The sequence below is a fragment of the Mus caroli genome, unplaced genomic scaffold, assembly GCF_978045245.1.
Source record: "Mus caroli unplaced genomic scaffold, Mus_caroli_1 scaffold_3, whole genome shotgun sequence".
NCBI lineage: Eukaryota > Metazoa > Chordata > Mammalia > Rodentia > Muridae > Mus > Mus caroli.
The window spans coordinates 4,043,286-4,060,784 of NW_028227258.1; positions in this window are offsets into that span (position 1 = coordinate 4,043,286).

Consider the following 17,499-nt stretch of genomic DNA (forward strand, 5'->3'; position numbering starts at 1 on the left):
GCCTCCATTGAAGTTAATTACTGTTTTACACACACACACACACACACACACACACACACACACACACACACACATGCTGAAGACAAGTAACAGAAAGGGAAATTATTTGAGCATATTATTTTCAAAATATAGTGAAATGAAAAATTAAGTTTTTGTTGTTACAGATACCTCCCAATTCTGACTTCTGATTAAGAGTTGGGAAGAATTAGAGTTTAGCACACCTTTATCATCTTTATACTTCAGTGAACCCTGTTAGCTCACTTTGCTTTTAGGGGAGTTTGTTACATTTTCATAATATCCACAATGTTATTAAAATAAATAAACTTAATAAATAAATAATTGTTCTTTTCTGCAAAAGTAAGAATGTAGGTGGGTTTTGTAGCGAATAGCTATGTTTTAAATTTTTTTCAGTTTTCCGTGAGTTTTGTAGAGTTAGTTTTAAATTCCAGGATGTATAAAACAGGTTGACACCATTTTGTGCATTCCACTGTTAAGAACAAGTTCTATAGTCCCCTTTACAGTTTGACTGAATAATTATTCTGCAGGAAACCACCTATTCAAAATTCACTAGAATCTATTTAGCTTCCATGTCAAATCCTCAGGAAGCAGGCTGCCTGTTTGCCTTCCATGTTCTTAGTGAACCATTCTTCAATTTGTTGTGACAATTTATTTAATGACGCAGGCTGTGAATGTTCTCTGTCTTGCTGTTAAGGTTGAAAATCCACTCAAGTGAAGAAAAATGAATATTGTCATTGATATTATGCTGCTAAATAATTATGAAAGTATTTTTGAATAGTCCTGGATTTATTTTAATGGAAAAGATATAAGAATGATAGCTGTGTGAAGAGAAGTATGAAATTTTATGAGAAAAGTGTGTTTTGGAGGGTTGCTTCTAAAGGTGGTGAGTGATCAGATTTTCAGCCATGAGTTTAATTCCCTGTAACCTGAAGAAGAAGCACACAAAACTGCCTTCCTACTGAGACCTACAGTTCTTTGCTCAAAGGCAGTGAGATTTACTCATGTATTTAACCTTGAAAAGCATTAATATAGAAGAAGCATGAAATTTCAGCTATCTTGCTTGAAGCTCAACTTTAAAGGATTTGGAGACCTACAGTGACATATCAATTATTTTGTGTGGGTGTTGATAGGATCCTGGGTCCTATCAACCTAGAGAAGCATCAACCTTGGAGATTAAGTCAAACACATGAACTTATAAGGACCTCTTCTCAATCAGTACCAAGTCAAACATGTGAAACTAATAGGGATCATTGCTCAATTGAGACCAAGTCAAACACATGAACCTATGTAGGACACTCCACAACCGAGGGGACAAAAAGATTGTAAGAGTCAAATACAGCTGTGAAGCAGTGCTTCTCAGACAAGACAGGACTCTACACAGGTAAACTCACTGGGGCAGTAAGTATGTCCACAGATTGTCACAGCTTCAGAGCAACCAAAATCGCATCATTGAATGGGTGAGGGACTCAAGGGGTTCTACTGCTAGCTAAGAGTTATTGACAACTGATGGCTACTGGAAGAAGAATGTGTCAGTTTCCTTCATGGATGTGACTCCTGATAAGCAGCCTATGCTTAATGGGTGGCTCACAACCATGTACATCTAAGCCGCAGTAAGTTGACTCAGGTTTCAAAAATATCACATTAAATTGAGAGAATAAAGAGGTAGGAGACACAGAGTTATTGAAGAGGAGAGAATAGAAGCAACTGTAGTCAAAATGTTTATGTGTGGAAATTATACTTTATATCCATGCACCCAATACATACTTGCTTCTGAAGGGAATGAAATGAAATTTTGCACTACCAGATATGTCTTCTTAATTACCTTTTTAAAGAAAAGAACAAAACAAAACAAACAAAAAAAGGAAAGGAAAAGATAAGAAAAGGCAAGAGAGAAGAGAAGAGGAGAGGTGAGACCGAGAGAGACAGAAAAACACAAAGAGACAGAAAACTGAACTCACTTGAAAACAGCCAACACAGTTGATTCTTCCTCAGTCATAGGTAGAGATGGAAGACAAGATTATTTGCTTATGGCTGCTTAGCTACCTGAATATTCCATCATTCTTCTGAGTTATTCTAGCAACATCTATCTTTTCCAAGTAACAGATTTTCATTATTAGAGAACAGAAGGTCTGTTTCATGTTTTGCCCCAATGTGCCACTTAAAAAAAGTGATATTGGATATTAAAAACACAGGCTTCCAAAGGGCCAATGAAAGAAACAGTGTCCTATGCCAAAATACAAAATACAAGAACAAAATTGGACTCCTTCTGCTACCAATTCTCGGGCACCCTCCAGCGAGCCCTTTAAGACATGCCTTCTGTTTTAGCAGCTTTGAACATTCAAATTAGGAAGCTGAACCTTCAAAGCAAATATCATCAAACATTACAAAAGCTACTCATAGATTTGTGCCTGACGAGCTCCGAACTGGAAGAGAGATATGAGTCTGCACTCAAAATTTCTTTGTTTTTTTTTTTAAGGAGTCAGAACATCTTCCTGAAAAGCATGATTAATTTTAATTTTTATTAAATGCTTCCATTTTCTAGTTTCATTTCTGTTGCTCTTAAAAATACTATAGTGAAAAAATGTAGGGAAGGAGGTTATTTAGTTCATACTTACAGGCTACAGTCAATTATCAGGGGAAGCCAAGGCAGCAAAAGGACGATCACAGCCATGTTAAGAGCAGAGAGTAACAAATACACCCATACTTCCTATTTGGATGCACAGGGCTCAACCAGTGTTTTCATTTCTATCTAGCCTAGAGGATGGTGCAACCCATGGGGGGATTGGTTATTTAATGATCTAGAGAATCCCCCACATACCATCCTGACCTAGATTATTCCTGAATTAATTCTCTTTACAGGTGTTTCTATATTGTGGTAGATTTATATGTTAAAAAAAAAGGAAAGAAAGAAAGAAAGAAAGAAAGAAAGAAAGAAAGAAAGAAAGAAAGAAAGATCGCACATGTCTTCATTCTATAATCTTTGATGCAAAACATAAATATTAAGAAATGAGTAGTTTTTAAAGTTTCATTTGACAGTTTACTATTGTGGATAGGTTATCCACTGAAGATTTACCAGGATAGTTATTTTTAAGGAAAGGACCACAAACTGACATCTTGGCAAGTGCTTATATTTGATGACATTCTTCTAACAGAACCTCTTCAACAACCTCCTACAAAAACATATATATATATATATATATATATATATATATATATATATATATTAATGTTTTGCTAATCTTTAGTGTATTTCCCATTATCATTAATTATTATGCTTTAAAATGTAGAGATGGATGAAGGTCAAAGTTACTTGTCAGAAATAAACAGTAAAGGTGTGCCTGCCATGCACCTATGTATGAACTACTAAATATTTGAGATTCGCATAGCAGTGGTGCAAAAGCAGCTCTCAGGACCCCGTAAAAGTCAGCTATTAATTTTTCAGAGGTTTTTTCATCTATTTGCAATCACATTGATACTTCAAAGTTGGTCAATGTAGAAATCTTTATACCACAAAACTGAGTGGATGACATAAAATTCCTTCAGTCACACACAATGCATACTGTTAAATATTTACAGGCAAAATCCCATGTATTGGGGCAAAGTTATCATCTTCATTTCTAAGTAAAATAAAATATTGTATATGATATCATCTTAAAAGTAAAACTGTAAAATACATATCAAGGTGAGAAAAGTTTAGTATTTCTACTCAAACCATATGATCTATCTTTTTTCTCTCTTTAAATTTTTGCATAATTTCTTTGATTCCATTTATTCTATTAAGAGAAATCAATTTTAGTTTTGGTTGAAATTGTATACCTTCTTCTTAAACCTTAAAGTTTTAAAAACTGACATCTTAGTTTTTTGAGTTTCTGCAGTTATGATGTGACAGTTGTCACCCATTCATTTCCTCATCTTTTTGTTGCATTATTCATCCCTCTGGGTCTGAGGTGGTTGTCAACCATCTCAAAAGCAGAGGCTCTGTGACTTCTCACAGAAGATCCTGAGTTTGGGGGTCACTAATGTTTCCTAGCAGAAGGCAGGGCCATGAGGTTCACAGTGTCCTAACGAGATGCTTCACAACACCAGGACATATAAGCTTTGACATTTGCTGAGGATGAGACGTGTCTGCTCAGCAGAGAAATCACACTAAGTCATACCTCAGCAACTCCAGTGATCTCATATTTGCAGAAGGTTGAATACTGGTTCAGAATTTTTTGGTGTGTCTTTTCCGTCTCTCTCTGCAGGTAAGAGAAACAGATTTCCTTGGAAAAAACCATTCATTACTCTCTACCTGTAATGAACACATGCCAATAAATCTATTAAACATCATGTATTAATCTTACCATAATGGGTGTAATTTTGTCTATATGATAGATCAAAAGACTCAAGTTAGTGTATTTCCAATATTACCGGGTTTATCTAGGATTTTCAAATTTGTTCTTAGAGTGAATCTGCTTATATTCATCAAATAAAACTGATATTTTTTCACACAAAGACAATTAAAATATTCATTCTTATTTCAATCGTAGTCACTGTTCCTTTGCTATGTAAGCACAACATGACCAATGTAACTGTTACAAAATCAAGCATTTGATTGGTATTTATTTATTTATTTATTTATTTAAGTGTCAGAGCATTAGTCCATTATCATTAGAGGGCTGTACGGTCCCCCTGGCTGAGTAGGAGTCATGGTAGCACACAGACAGTTATGGGAATAATGTCTGAGCTTTACATTCTGAGCAAAGTGAAGAAGACTGGGCCCTGCCACCAGTTTTGGAAACCTCAAAGATGATGCTCAGTGACTTTTTCTTCAAGTTCACACCCAATCTTTCTCAAATAGCACCACTCCCTGATGACTAAGCATCAAAATATATGATCTATAAAGACCAGGGAATGGAATGTGGTGCTCTGAATGAGAATGGCCCCAATAAGCTCATCTATTTGAATGTTGAATCACCAGGGAATGTAACTATTGTAGAAGAATTAGGAGGTGTGGTATTGGTATGATCTTAGAAGAAGCATCTGAAACTATAAGTAACACCCCCAGGACATGCTTTAAAACACGTCCTGCCTTCAGCCACAGAGCAGTAACCAACAGTCATCCTATGCTCTGCAGCCATCGCAAGCCTGATCGGGTGGAGAGTAGATCCCATTTTATAATCTACTCGCTACATGTCCAACGATTCTCAGCTGGAGCAGGAAGGCAGAAATTTTAGCTCACAACTGTCTTGTTATTGTTTACTCTTGTTTTGCAAGAAGATATATGTATCCATCTTTGCACTGTCGGGACACAGTTCACGGAATTAGCTTCTGTAGGTGAATCCACTGCCATTTATATACATCTTCCTGAATACCAGACCAGACTGTAGTAATAGTGAAATATCACCTCCTCCGTGAATATCAGCTGGAAAAGAAACTTGTAAATGGCAGTTCTAAATATAGTTGACTCCTTCATTGTTTTAAAACAAGAAGTATAGGTTAGATGCCAATAAAAATGAGGCATTTTGATGGATTCAGAAATAGATAATAAATAGTACAGAATTTTTTCTCTGTAAAGTACAATCTTTTTGAAAAAACAGATATGTGAATAGTTAACCTATATACCATATATACTGGGTAAGACAGGAATACACTTATGTCCTAGTTACAGCTTCCACTGCTTTGAAGAGGCATCATGACCAAGGCAACTCTTATAAAGGACAACATTTAATTAGTGATAGCTTACATCTCAGTAGTTTAGTCCATTACCATTAAGGCAGGAAGCATATCAGTATCCAGTCAGACATGGCACTGAGGAATTAAGAGTTGTACATATTGTTCCAAAGGAAACCAGAAGACTGGCTTCTATGCAGCTAGGATGAGGATCTCAAGCCCACCCCCACAGTGTCACACTTCCTCAAATGAGGTCACACCCACTCTAACAAGGCCACACCTCCTCATAGTGCCACCCCTGGGCAAAACATATTCAAACCACCATATTTACATCTTACAATACCTTTTAAAGATTTAATAACGTATTTTATTAATGCAGATTATATCCAAGCCTCTAGTTCTGACAAACTAGTCATTCTACATCATTTCATAGCCCATTACTTAAATCCTATTCCATTCTTTCTCTATGTGATAACTTTGTGCAGTTTTGTGGCATTTGATTCAATTTATTTGTTGTGGAATGCCATCCAACTTCCCACCACCACAATATCAATTTATTCATCAATCTCCTGTAAATTGATTTATTGGAAGTCACTTTTATGCATTTACATCATTCCTAGGAAACTAAAATTGATATATGAAAAATACAGACACAAGAGAAAATTCATATACAAGTAATATTTTATTGAATAGTAGTTGTACACATTCTATTATTGACATATTTTGGACTCAATAGGTAAGAGCACTTGCTCCTGACACTAATAGCTACATTTGACTTTGATTTCCAGGATTCTCCAAGGATAAGAGAATCATGTCCTTCAGGTTGTCCAAGCATTAAGTACACACAATCATACCACCACTATTACAAAATAATAAATAATTATAACAAAAGTGATATCATTACCTCTTTTTTAAAAACTATGAAAAATATTAATGAAAAATATCCAAAATACTGTGTAGAGAAGAAGCAAGAGACATCCATAAGTCCAAGAACATGATCTGAGAAAAATCTAGCAAAGAAAGGTCCTATAGTCCCTATGAAACTCAGTTTCTGGCTTTCATCTATTTCCTCTTTCTTATGGGTCCTTAATACCCTGCGCTCATAAGATTGGCGTAGCATTTGCTTTCCAATATATACCCAATTTGAGACATGATTTTGCATATGAAAATGACAGAAGGTACAGACTGTCTTGACCCTGGTTTCTCTGTGGTTTCTGTACTTTCTGACCTGAAGTGCCTGTAGATGTGATGCTTCCAATGCCTTCAGCCCTGCTGTCCATGAACGTTCTCTCATTATCTTCAAATTTGAGGATAAAAACCAACTTGTCCAAAGTAGTTACAAATATATATCTGCCCCATCTTATTTTCATTTATACACAATCTTGCATGTGCCAATATCTTTTATCTTTCTCTTGTTTTCATTTCACAGTTACTGGTGTCTTAAAATGTCAGTGTTCTGGTAGACATCTGTGGGCATAGAATTCCCCCAATTAACTTAATTAAGACATTTGTTTGATGATAGTAATTCACCTTGCTTAACCACATATTTTTTACTTATTGTAAAATTTTTGGCTTGAGTAAAACCAGTCTAGAGAATATATCCAGTTTGAATATATCCAGAAGTAGATTTTCTAGGGAATATGTTGTCTTGTTTTTCTGATACAAAGTGATGTTTCTTATGAACTGTAGTAAATTCAGGTTATAATTAATGTTCTTTAAAACAATCTTTCTTCACTACTTCAATTTCTCAATCAAAGGTTATAAATTTCATCGTTTCTGAGTTCTCCGCAGGGTTTGCATTCTGTATGCTGCTTATCGCTCTCACCCTAAGAACTGTCTAATACTCTGCCAACTGTTTTAATACAAAAGCAGCATTTTGAACTGCAAAAAAAGCATTAGGAAAACTGACATTAAGCACAGTTCGTCTTTATTAGAAGATTGCTGTTTCCCAGCATGGGTAATTTCTGATACATACATAAAATGAATTCAGCCTCACTGGCTGGCGTTTACACCCAAGTGTTAAGTTTCACCTTCATTACTATCCCCACACCTTCCATTAGAGAATACCAGGCATCAGGGTGAGGCCATGCATACATTTATGATTTTACTACTAAAAGCAGAAAGTATATCTTTTTTTTTTTTTAGTATTATGAAGAGAAACTTCTATTTGTATTCCAGGTACTAATTTATATCAAAGAGAAGTGTATACTCAGAGTTCAATTTTAATTAAAGATTATTGAATTTAAATTTCCCAATATATTTTTCCATTTGTTCTTTGAGAGTTTCATGCATGTATATAATGAATTTTAGTTGTTTCACCTTATTATCCTCTATCATGTATTACCCTTTCTGACTGAATTTTTCCTATCTTCTCAGGAAATCCTACATCTATTTTCTTAACTTATTTTGTGTGTGACCCATTGAGTTTATTTAGGATATCTTGAATAAACATTCAGTTTCAAATTGGTAAGAATTATTTTATGTATCATACTTAGTGAAGTTTTATATACCTACACATTGGACACCGACACTTACTTTATCCCTTCTTTCAAATGTATAAACCTTTCTCCAGATGAAATGAAATAATCAGTCTTGGCTTGTGTTTTACTTGAACAATCATGGAACTTAAAGTGGATTTTGGGAAAGATCAGTGAATTATTTCATCAACATATAAAATCAATGAGTGAAATATACAACTTAGCAACTGAACTGACCAAGTAAAGAGGGAAGGAGAAAATGCTGCTGTAAAGGTATCTCAGTAAAGGTATCTCAGTAGAGATTCTTTTTAATTCTGCAGGAAGGAGTTTACACAAGTAAGACATTAAACTTGGCAGCATATTTTAGTAATGAATGGAATCAAAAGCTCAGAAAACATGGTTCATTAACTGAAAATCTTGTGGCCAGTTACAGGTTGCCTCCCTTTGAGTTAATAGTCATCAAATCTCCAGAGACCCAAAGACACTATAGGTATTATCATTGTTGATGATTGCTAAACATAGCTAGATGATAAGATCCCGTTGCCACATATACCACTTACTTTGATTACAGAGCCTCAAGAAATTAGTCTTTAACTGATCAAGAATCTCTCGCAGATTACTTGCATTCATAGTCCTGGCAGGTGATGCACAGTACCCTAAGACACAAAAGATTTCAATGATTATACACAACACTGAGTCTGTGTGTTACAATACTGACCTGCAGAGTAAAGATGCATACTGGTGTAGGAGAAGCAAGAATATTTCAGGGACCATTAACCCCTCTTGTGATTGGCTGTGAGTCTTCTAAAGGAGGATTTGCTGTAAACATTGTCTAAAGCAGTGGCTTCAGAAACCATAGGCTAGGAGGGGAACCTATTGCTTTACTAAATAGTCATGTATCAAAGTGACTTCTAAATATTTGTATTTATACTCATACCACTTTTCTGCTTTCAACCTTGGTCAGAGAAACGCTGTTCCAGATCATAGTCCTCAATACAGACAAACATAATTGTTCAAAGTGCCGAGAGGCAGTGACTGAATTCTCAGGCATGAAGAGCACAGCCCTGAACTCACTGTAAGCTTTCAGATAAACAAACAGAAGAGCTTGGAAGGTGGAAGGATGCTGTGAGATGCTGGTTTTGTCCATAGCATGTCTGTGGCACTCACAGCAGCTGTGTTTACCTACACAAGACCTGCATCATATCAAGCTACTTAAAATTTCCAGCATGAAGTAAGGAGGGGTTCTGGAGACTCCAACCATAGCTGAAAGTTCCTGTTGGTTGATGGTTTCAGAGAGAGAGAGAGAGAGAGAGAGAGAGAGAGAGAGAGAGAGAGAGAGAGAGAGAGAGAGAGAGAGAAAGAGAGAGAGAGAATTTTCAGAGGAAAAATGGCCACAGTTTGGCCATGCTCAAGTTGATAACATCACATTCATACATATATGATAGCATTAATTTGTACCCAATGAGTTACTGGTAAAAACACAGAATATACAATCGAGGAAGATGTTTTGAAAAAGTCTTAAGAGATTTGAAGGGAGAAAACTCAGGTTGAATATGATAAAGACACATTGAATACCTGCATGAAATTTTCAAATAATATAATATAGTAGGAAGAAAAAAATACCCTGAAAAATCTCCACATCATATAAAAGGCTTTTTAATATCAGAAAAGTGTTCAAAAATAAATTACTATATTTTATATTTAGATGCAATATGACCCTTGCATTCTAATGAATAAGGTAGTTAGTTTTAGCTGTTTATCCTAAAATCAGTGCTTGGTTGTTTAAGTGAAGGTATATTAAAGACATAGTTAAAGCAATGTCTTGATCATCAATTTTTACTTCCTGAATTCTCAACAGAACAATTTTCTCAAACAATTGCTTTCTGTGGCTGTTTTTAAGATGTGGTAGTGAGCATGGTTATCATTTTCATAGAATTTTTTTTCACACAAAGACAGAGTAACTGACTCATTTTTGTGTGGTGATATATTCCCCATTTCTGATTTTGTTATTGTCATTTTCTGATGGTTTATTTTGTAAAGAAGGCCAAGTGCAGCTGTCTGGAATGTGAATTACAGCATAGAGACTTCATTTTGAGTGAAAATATATCTAATAAAGCCAGAGGAGATTTTGTGAGCTATCTGTTTGTGCTATGATGCCAAGGCAGAGGCCTTATTTATAATCTGAGATGGCTGTTTGATATTTTTTTCAGACAGTTTCTTATTATAACAATGGAAAAGGTATATACTGCTTTACTTCCAGCATCTTTCAAGAAAAACAGAATTAATTCATTAGGACATTTCTCTCATTCTGTCAAAAGCTTTTATATTAACTTATTTCCTTTTCATAGTTTCTAGGAAAAGAAAAGATCAAAGAAAAATATTATGGAAATAATTGACATTATTAATTTTCAGCTTATTTGGAGACTCAGTAAAACTAACCATCCTGAACTTCAAAGCTGTTATTAATTGACAGCTAATAATTTCAATCATTTTCATCTTAGGCTATATATTTGTGATTAATGTCTATGCAGAGGTAAATATTATTCATGTAAAAATAATAATTATCCATATGTTGTTTAATAAAGGGCTTATCTGAGAAACAGGTGTTAGGCTACGTCATCATAAGCGATCTCAGCATGAATACACCGTCTCCTTCCTAGACACAGAGTACATGCTATCACAAGGGAATTCCATTTTTTAAGACCTTCATTATGTGTACAGCCTAGCAGTGATGCTAATATCGCTGTGTCTCACATTATTGTGATGTGTGATATCTATATTATTTACTCTATGTGAATATATGAAATTCTGAAAATATTATCACTACCATATTTTTAACTCTATAAACTGATTTATCATATCAAACTCAATCTTTTCTCACTAAGATTATTTTCTACAATAGTGCATTCTATTTTTGTCCAGTGTTTGTATCTGATATTTGATAAATTACTGACTCACAGAGATGTTTCTAGTAATATGGATTTCTTCCCCTCCATAACCTCATAGTGTAATTCTAGATCAGAACCATATCACATCTCAACCGTGCTCAATTTTTTCTAAAATCCTTTCCAGTGGATATAATGACAGAGACTATCCAAAAGCATTGTGCTTAAGATTATTCCTTTTTAGTGTTCGTTTGTTTGGGTTTTTTGTTGTTTTTTGTTTTGTTTTTGTTTTTTGAGACAGGGTTTCTCTGTATAGCCCTGGCTGTCCTGGAACTCACTTTGTAGACCAGGCTGGCCTCAAACTCAGAAATCCACCTGCCTCTGTGTCCCGAGTACTGGGATTAAAGGCGTGCACTACCACGCCCAGTTTAAGATTATTCTTAAGATTGCTGGCCTTCATTGCTTCATGGTTATTCAAAAAATTTGTCTATTTGATTGGCAAATTAGCAAATTCAACCATCAATTTTCTTTCAATTTTTCTATTTTTTCACTATTCTGAACAAACAGTTTAATGCCTGAACACTAGTCAAGTAGACTGCCTGACCTTTGATCACAGAACTGTGTGGATATCACTGTATAATCATACAACATTACCCTACCCCAAGGTAAAGCCCTTGACAACCAGGAAGGCACCTCTCATTGATTATTTCCAGATTCTGGCAAGCACTCACAGGCTTCTAGTGGAAGGGACTCTATTCTAGATATGCTCTGTAGGCTTCTTCATACAGACTCTAAGCCTAGCCTCTTTCATTAATTCTGATGATTTATTGAATACTCTTATTATATCAGATTTAATATAATACATGTAAACAGATAACCTTTGCCACTCATTCCCATAAACAAAGTTTCTAATTGTCAGATGAGAAATCAGCTAAGCTAAGCTAGGCAATGGTGGCATACATCTTCAATCCCGTCACTAGAATGGTGGAGGCACATATATCTTTTAGTTACAAGCCAGCCTGATCTACAGAGTGAGATTCAAGACAGCCAGGGCTACATAGAGAAACTTTATCTCATGAAACCAAAACAAACAAACCAACAAAAAAAAATCATCTAATACAGATATTAAAAATATAATGCCTGTACATTTATGAATATTTACTCATATTAAATATAAGTAGATCAAGTGGCCCATTTTATAATTCCAGCACTTGGGAGGCTGAAGTAAAGAGACTAACTTAGTTTCAAGCCAATTTAAGCTACAGAGTAAATTTAGTCCATTCTGGGATACAAGCTTGAAATCTTGTTTTAAAAATCAACACACACACACACACACACACACACACACACACACACACACTCACACACACACACACACACACACACACACACACACACACACTGGAATATCTTCATGGATTCACCAGACCTTCAATATATTACCCTCTTACTTATCTATATCTTTTGACATCCTGTAGTGGGTAACTATAAAAAACAATCCACACTATGTCTGGCTATGCACAGGCAACAGCAATCAGGCCACCACCATGGGCAGCAGCAAGCCATGGCTTCCAGGTTCCTGTGGTAAGCTGCTGCCAAACTGCTTGTATCTTTTCAGGCCATTATCCCCGCTGGCTCTAATTCCCTAGTCCTATAAAACGAAAACTTCAGAGGCTTGTAATTTACCAGCCAGATTTATAACAGTAAATCTTCAACCCCCAAAGTGACCACACAAAGAACTCAAACCTCAGTTGATTCAAGATACAAACCGCACACCTACACTGGACAAATGTGCCTTATGTTATCCAATCATCTATCTAAGAAATCCCCAGTTACTTATGGCTCCTAGGACCACATGATTCCGGTTCACCATCCTCTCCTAAAGGTTCCATCTTGTCTCTTCTGTCTTCATCTGGTCTGTCTCTCTCTCTCTCTCTCTCTCTCTCTCTCTCTCTCTCTCTCTCTCTCTCCCTCTCTCTATCTCCTACCCACTTCCTTTCCCCATCTCCTTGCCCCTATCTCTTCCTCTCCCTCACCTGCATCTGGACACCTCTTTGAGGGAAAAAAAGAAAAAGAAAAAACTGACAGCAATCCACAACACCACCCAAAGATTTTAACTCCAGAGCTATGAGCCCAGGATATTTTTTGGGCAATCTGATAACTGGAGGGATAGCTAGAATCAGAAAGAGAGGTTGCTCCCAGTAGCATAAGACAGTGACTGTATGAGATAAATTCCTTTCATCTTACTCACAGTGTTTCTTGATTTGGATTATTGTGGGTTATGGGTTTAGTTGATTTGATCAATGAATTTATTCGGTATTCTTCATAGTCTACATTCTTCATCATGCCTAGCCACAGCATTCTCTAGCTTGCTTAGACAAGTGCTCAGAAAAGTACTGGACATTTTTTTTTAATTTATAGAGTCAGTGAGCCAACTGAATACATACATAGATACATCATCCATGAATCAAGCTTCAAGATAGATTATAAAGTGTCAGCATACAGACATATAGTCCAAGGATAACTTGGTGCAGTGGTAAATTTTCTCCTTGTCTATGTAAACCTTTCTCACAGTGGCTGAGAGTACAGCTGGAGTGGATCCTAATTGGAAATGCCTTGATTAGCCTCTGGAGCACTAATGAATGCAAATTTCAACACTTTCAAAATTATATCCTACTGTGTGAATCTTTTTTTATGCAATCAACAACAAAATGGAACACTGATTTACTAAGATGAAGTTAAATGTTATTATTTCATTGTTAATTTAATCAAATTTTATTTTCCATCTTCTACAAACCAGAATCTGACATGTTTCTGTTTACACAATATACTGAACTTCTTTTTGAACGTTAACTTTAAACTATTAAATTCCAAATGAATTAGAAATTATAATACACTCCTTTTTTTAAGTATGAAAAATTCCAATGTATGTTAGATATCTTAGTTATTTAAATATCTGTTGGGCTGCGTGATGTTAGTGGGAGACCCAGACCCTCTCCATAAATTTCATAACATGTAAATTTTAAGATAAAAACTGATTATCTTCAACTACTGTAGTCACTAAGGGAGATTTAGTGTCATTGGTTATCTGTCCTGGCATGCAGGATGAGATACCTAGAAGTTCCTTAACATTGTCTGACTTTGTTCCACTGCCAGAGACCAGTATTCCATCAGAATCCACTCTATACTTTATGAACATTTCAGAATGTAGAAAGCAAATCAGATTCTTGAGGGCCTGTAGAGCGATCTGTGTTGAAGCTACATCGCCAGAGAAAAGTCAGCACAAGTGCTGTGAAATCCAACCTTATGTAAAGGTTCTTTGTGCTCATAAGAACACGGATCTGCTGACTTCACAGTCACTTGTGTTTCTTTATCAGGAACACTTGGGTATTCTTTGATCTGCTATATCCTCAGTCACGTGTTTATTGGGCACTTGTGTATACTTTGGACTTGTTGGCTATACTATCTTTGTGTTTATGAGTGCTATGTATATGTGTGTTTGTGTGTATTGTTTGTGTGTGTGTTCATGAGTGCTAGTGTATGTATCTGTATGTATACATCTCAGTTCTTTGCCCATCATAACACATTGAGCAGAAATAAACCAGGTTGGTTTTTTTTTCTTTCTCAAAATCTATCAAAAGAGGGAAAGTGCTGTAGGAGCAAAGGGGTTTGCAACCTCATAGGAAGAACAACAATGTCAACCAACCAGATACCCTAAAGCAATCAGGACTAAACCACCAACAAAAGAGTACACATGGGGAGACCCATGGCTCCAACTGCATATGTAGCATAGGATTGCCCCTTGGTCCTGTGGAGGCTCAAAGACCCAGGGTAGAGGAATGCTAGGGCACCGAGGAAGGAGTGGGCGGACAGGTGCGGGAGCACCAGCATTAAACCAGGGGGGAGGGGACAGGAACTTGTGAAGGGGAAACTGGGAAAGGGGATAGCATTTGAAATGTAAATAAATAAAATAGTGAATAAAAATGAAGAAAAATCAATAAAATTGTGAGCATACAATTATGTGTTTGTGCACATAAGAAGTCTCTTAAAACCATCTATTTCATCATACTGGGATGCTCTTACATGTGTAAAAGTGTTTCTGTATTTACATGTGTTGATGTTTGTATCTTCAGTTAAAATTATAATGCAAGCTCCTGATAAGGGAATATTCCATTCCTATACATTTTTTGATGCTGTCAAATTCTACATCTTGCATACTCATACACTGAATCCCTTTGAGCTGTGATTCACTCTCTAATAGCACATACCCATGATAATGCAAATCATTCTAAACTCTCACAGTCTATTGTACTCATTCGCTTTGTTGCTCTACTGTGATAACTCCCATGAAGCACACTGTAAAGCACCAGGCTCTGTGCCCAGTAGGTTTCTGCTGAAGGCTCTTTCTTTTCGCAAAGGAGCAGATCAATCAACGAGTCAGTTGCTGTATGTGATCTCATATTTTCCTCCATCTAGTCCAATAAATGAAGTGTCCACAGTGCATTAGTTGCACAGTAATTGCTTAAGTAAAGGTATCCAGGGTTCTGGAGTCATGAAGGAGGACAGCTTGTTTTCTAATTGAGTCTGAGATGAAGGTAGTGCTTTCTTAGAGGAAAGAGAGGAATCCTTTTCTGAAACACCATTTAACAACCCCTCATCTCTGACACAGCAGCATATTTTTCCAATTAACCTTGTACATTTAGCATGGAACTTCAGTCTTCTGTCATTTTTTTGAAGGTCCAATCACAGGGTTTTCTCTCCAGTGAACAAATGAGTTTTGCCAAATGTTAGAGGAGATGAGATTAACTGTTGTGGTTCTGACTTATAGTATCCTCTGTTGCTTCTTTCATGTGCTGTGTCTGTCTACATGTCATCTGTGCACATATATGCACATGTGTCTGGGGAGACCAGAAGCAAGATGGGGGATATCACATCATTGCTTTCACTTTGTTTCCTTGTTGTTCTGGTATGTTTGTGTATATGTGGTGTGTGTTTATGTCTGTGTGCTTATGTGTATGAGTGTGCAGTTGCTGTGTGTCTATGTGTGTGTGAGCATGCTTGTGCTGTGGGGGTGTAAATGTTCAAATATGTTTGTGTTTGTATGTATGTATATGTATGTATGTACATATGTATGCGTGTATGTATGTATGCATGTATATATGTGCATATGTATGTGTTTATGAGCATGTATGTGTATGTATACGTGTGTGTATATATGTATGTAGGAATGTGTGTATATGTGTGTGTGTAGACTGATGGCATATGTATGTTTGTTCTCAAAGAGGCTTGAAGAGAAAGACACATTAATGGTGTCCAAGTGGCTTGCAAGATGAGTTTGCTATGGTGGAAAGCATGAAGCTAATATTCTCATTTCTGCTATAATTGTTTTAGGAAGAGAAAATTATCACAGATTCCACTTTGAGAGCATCTGAGAAAACCATTGTGGGTAATTTTTAACAAAATGCACAAGAGAGTACACTATAAGGTAATAATTCAGATCAGTGAACATTCTAACATTCTGGCTGCTCTATACTTCAGCACAGATCCAATCCCTTCTAGGCACAGCATAGCTGCTGTTCTCTTTAGATAGTGAGGGCAGAAAACAACTAGCAAAGCTTCCAAATCTGTAATATAAAACACAATAGAAGATTTCTGAAGCAACTTGGCTAGAAGTAGTATAAAAATAGCTCTAATGTTTTCCTCATCAACACAGGACAGAAAAGCATCAACCTTCACTGTGAGGGAAAGCAGAAAATCATGGATGGAGCCTGGTGTGATGACAATCCTTTAGCCTAGACTTGGATTTTGCGCAGAACAATGAGAGAGGAAATATGTGACAGACCGAGTAGAATTTGAGAAATAGACACAGCTTTGCATCGGCTCCTCCCCTGAGACTCCAAAGGAAGACAGCTTTACCAGTGCTTAGGCTAAATGTGGATCAGTGGCATTTGTAAATATATATATTGAGCATTTTGTTTGTTAAATTTATTTAAAATTACCCACAATGATAACAATTATATATATATATATGTATGTATATATATATATATATATATATATATATATATATACATGTACATATACATATATGAATGTGGCAAAGTAAATGGACCTTAAATGTTGAAAAAATGTATTTTTGTGTCTGGTGGTTAAGATAATAGAAATATATCCATTAGGTAGAGACCATGCCCAGGAGAATGACTAAGCATCATATCTTCAGAGTAGTATAACCAGTGCAGCCTCAGAGATTAATTCGGGCATAGTCAGCACTACACTCTTAGACAGTTAAAACTGGTCAGGGATATTTCCCTGAGACACAGTCACCCTGTGGAAGCCATAAGAGTGTCTTTCAAGGTGATATAAAAGAGGATATGCTTCAGGTCACCAAGTGATTATCCTCAGGGAAATTTAATATTAATCTAAATCAAGGGACAATATTGACAAGTTCTGTAGAGGAACTTGAGATT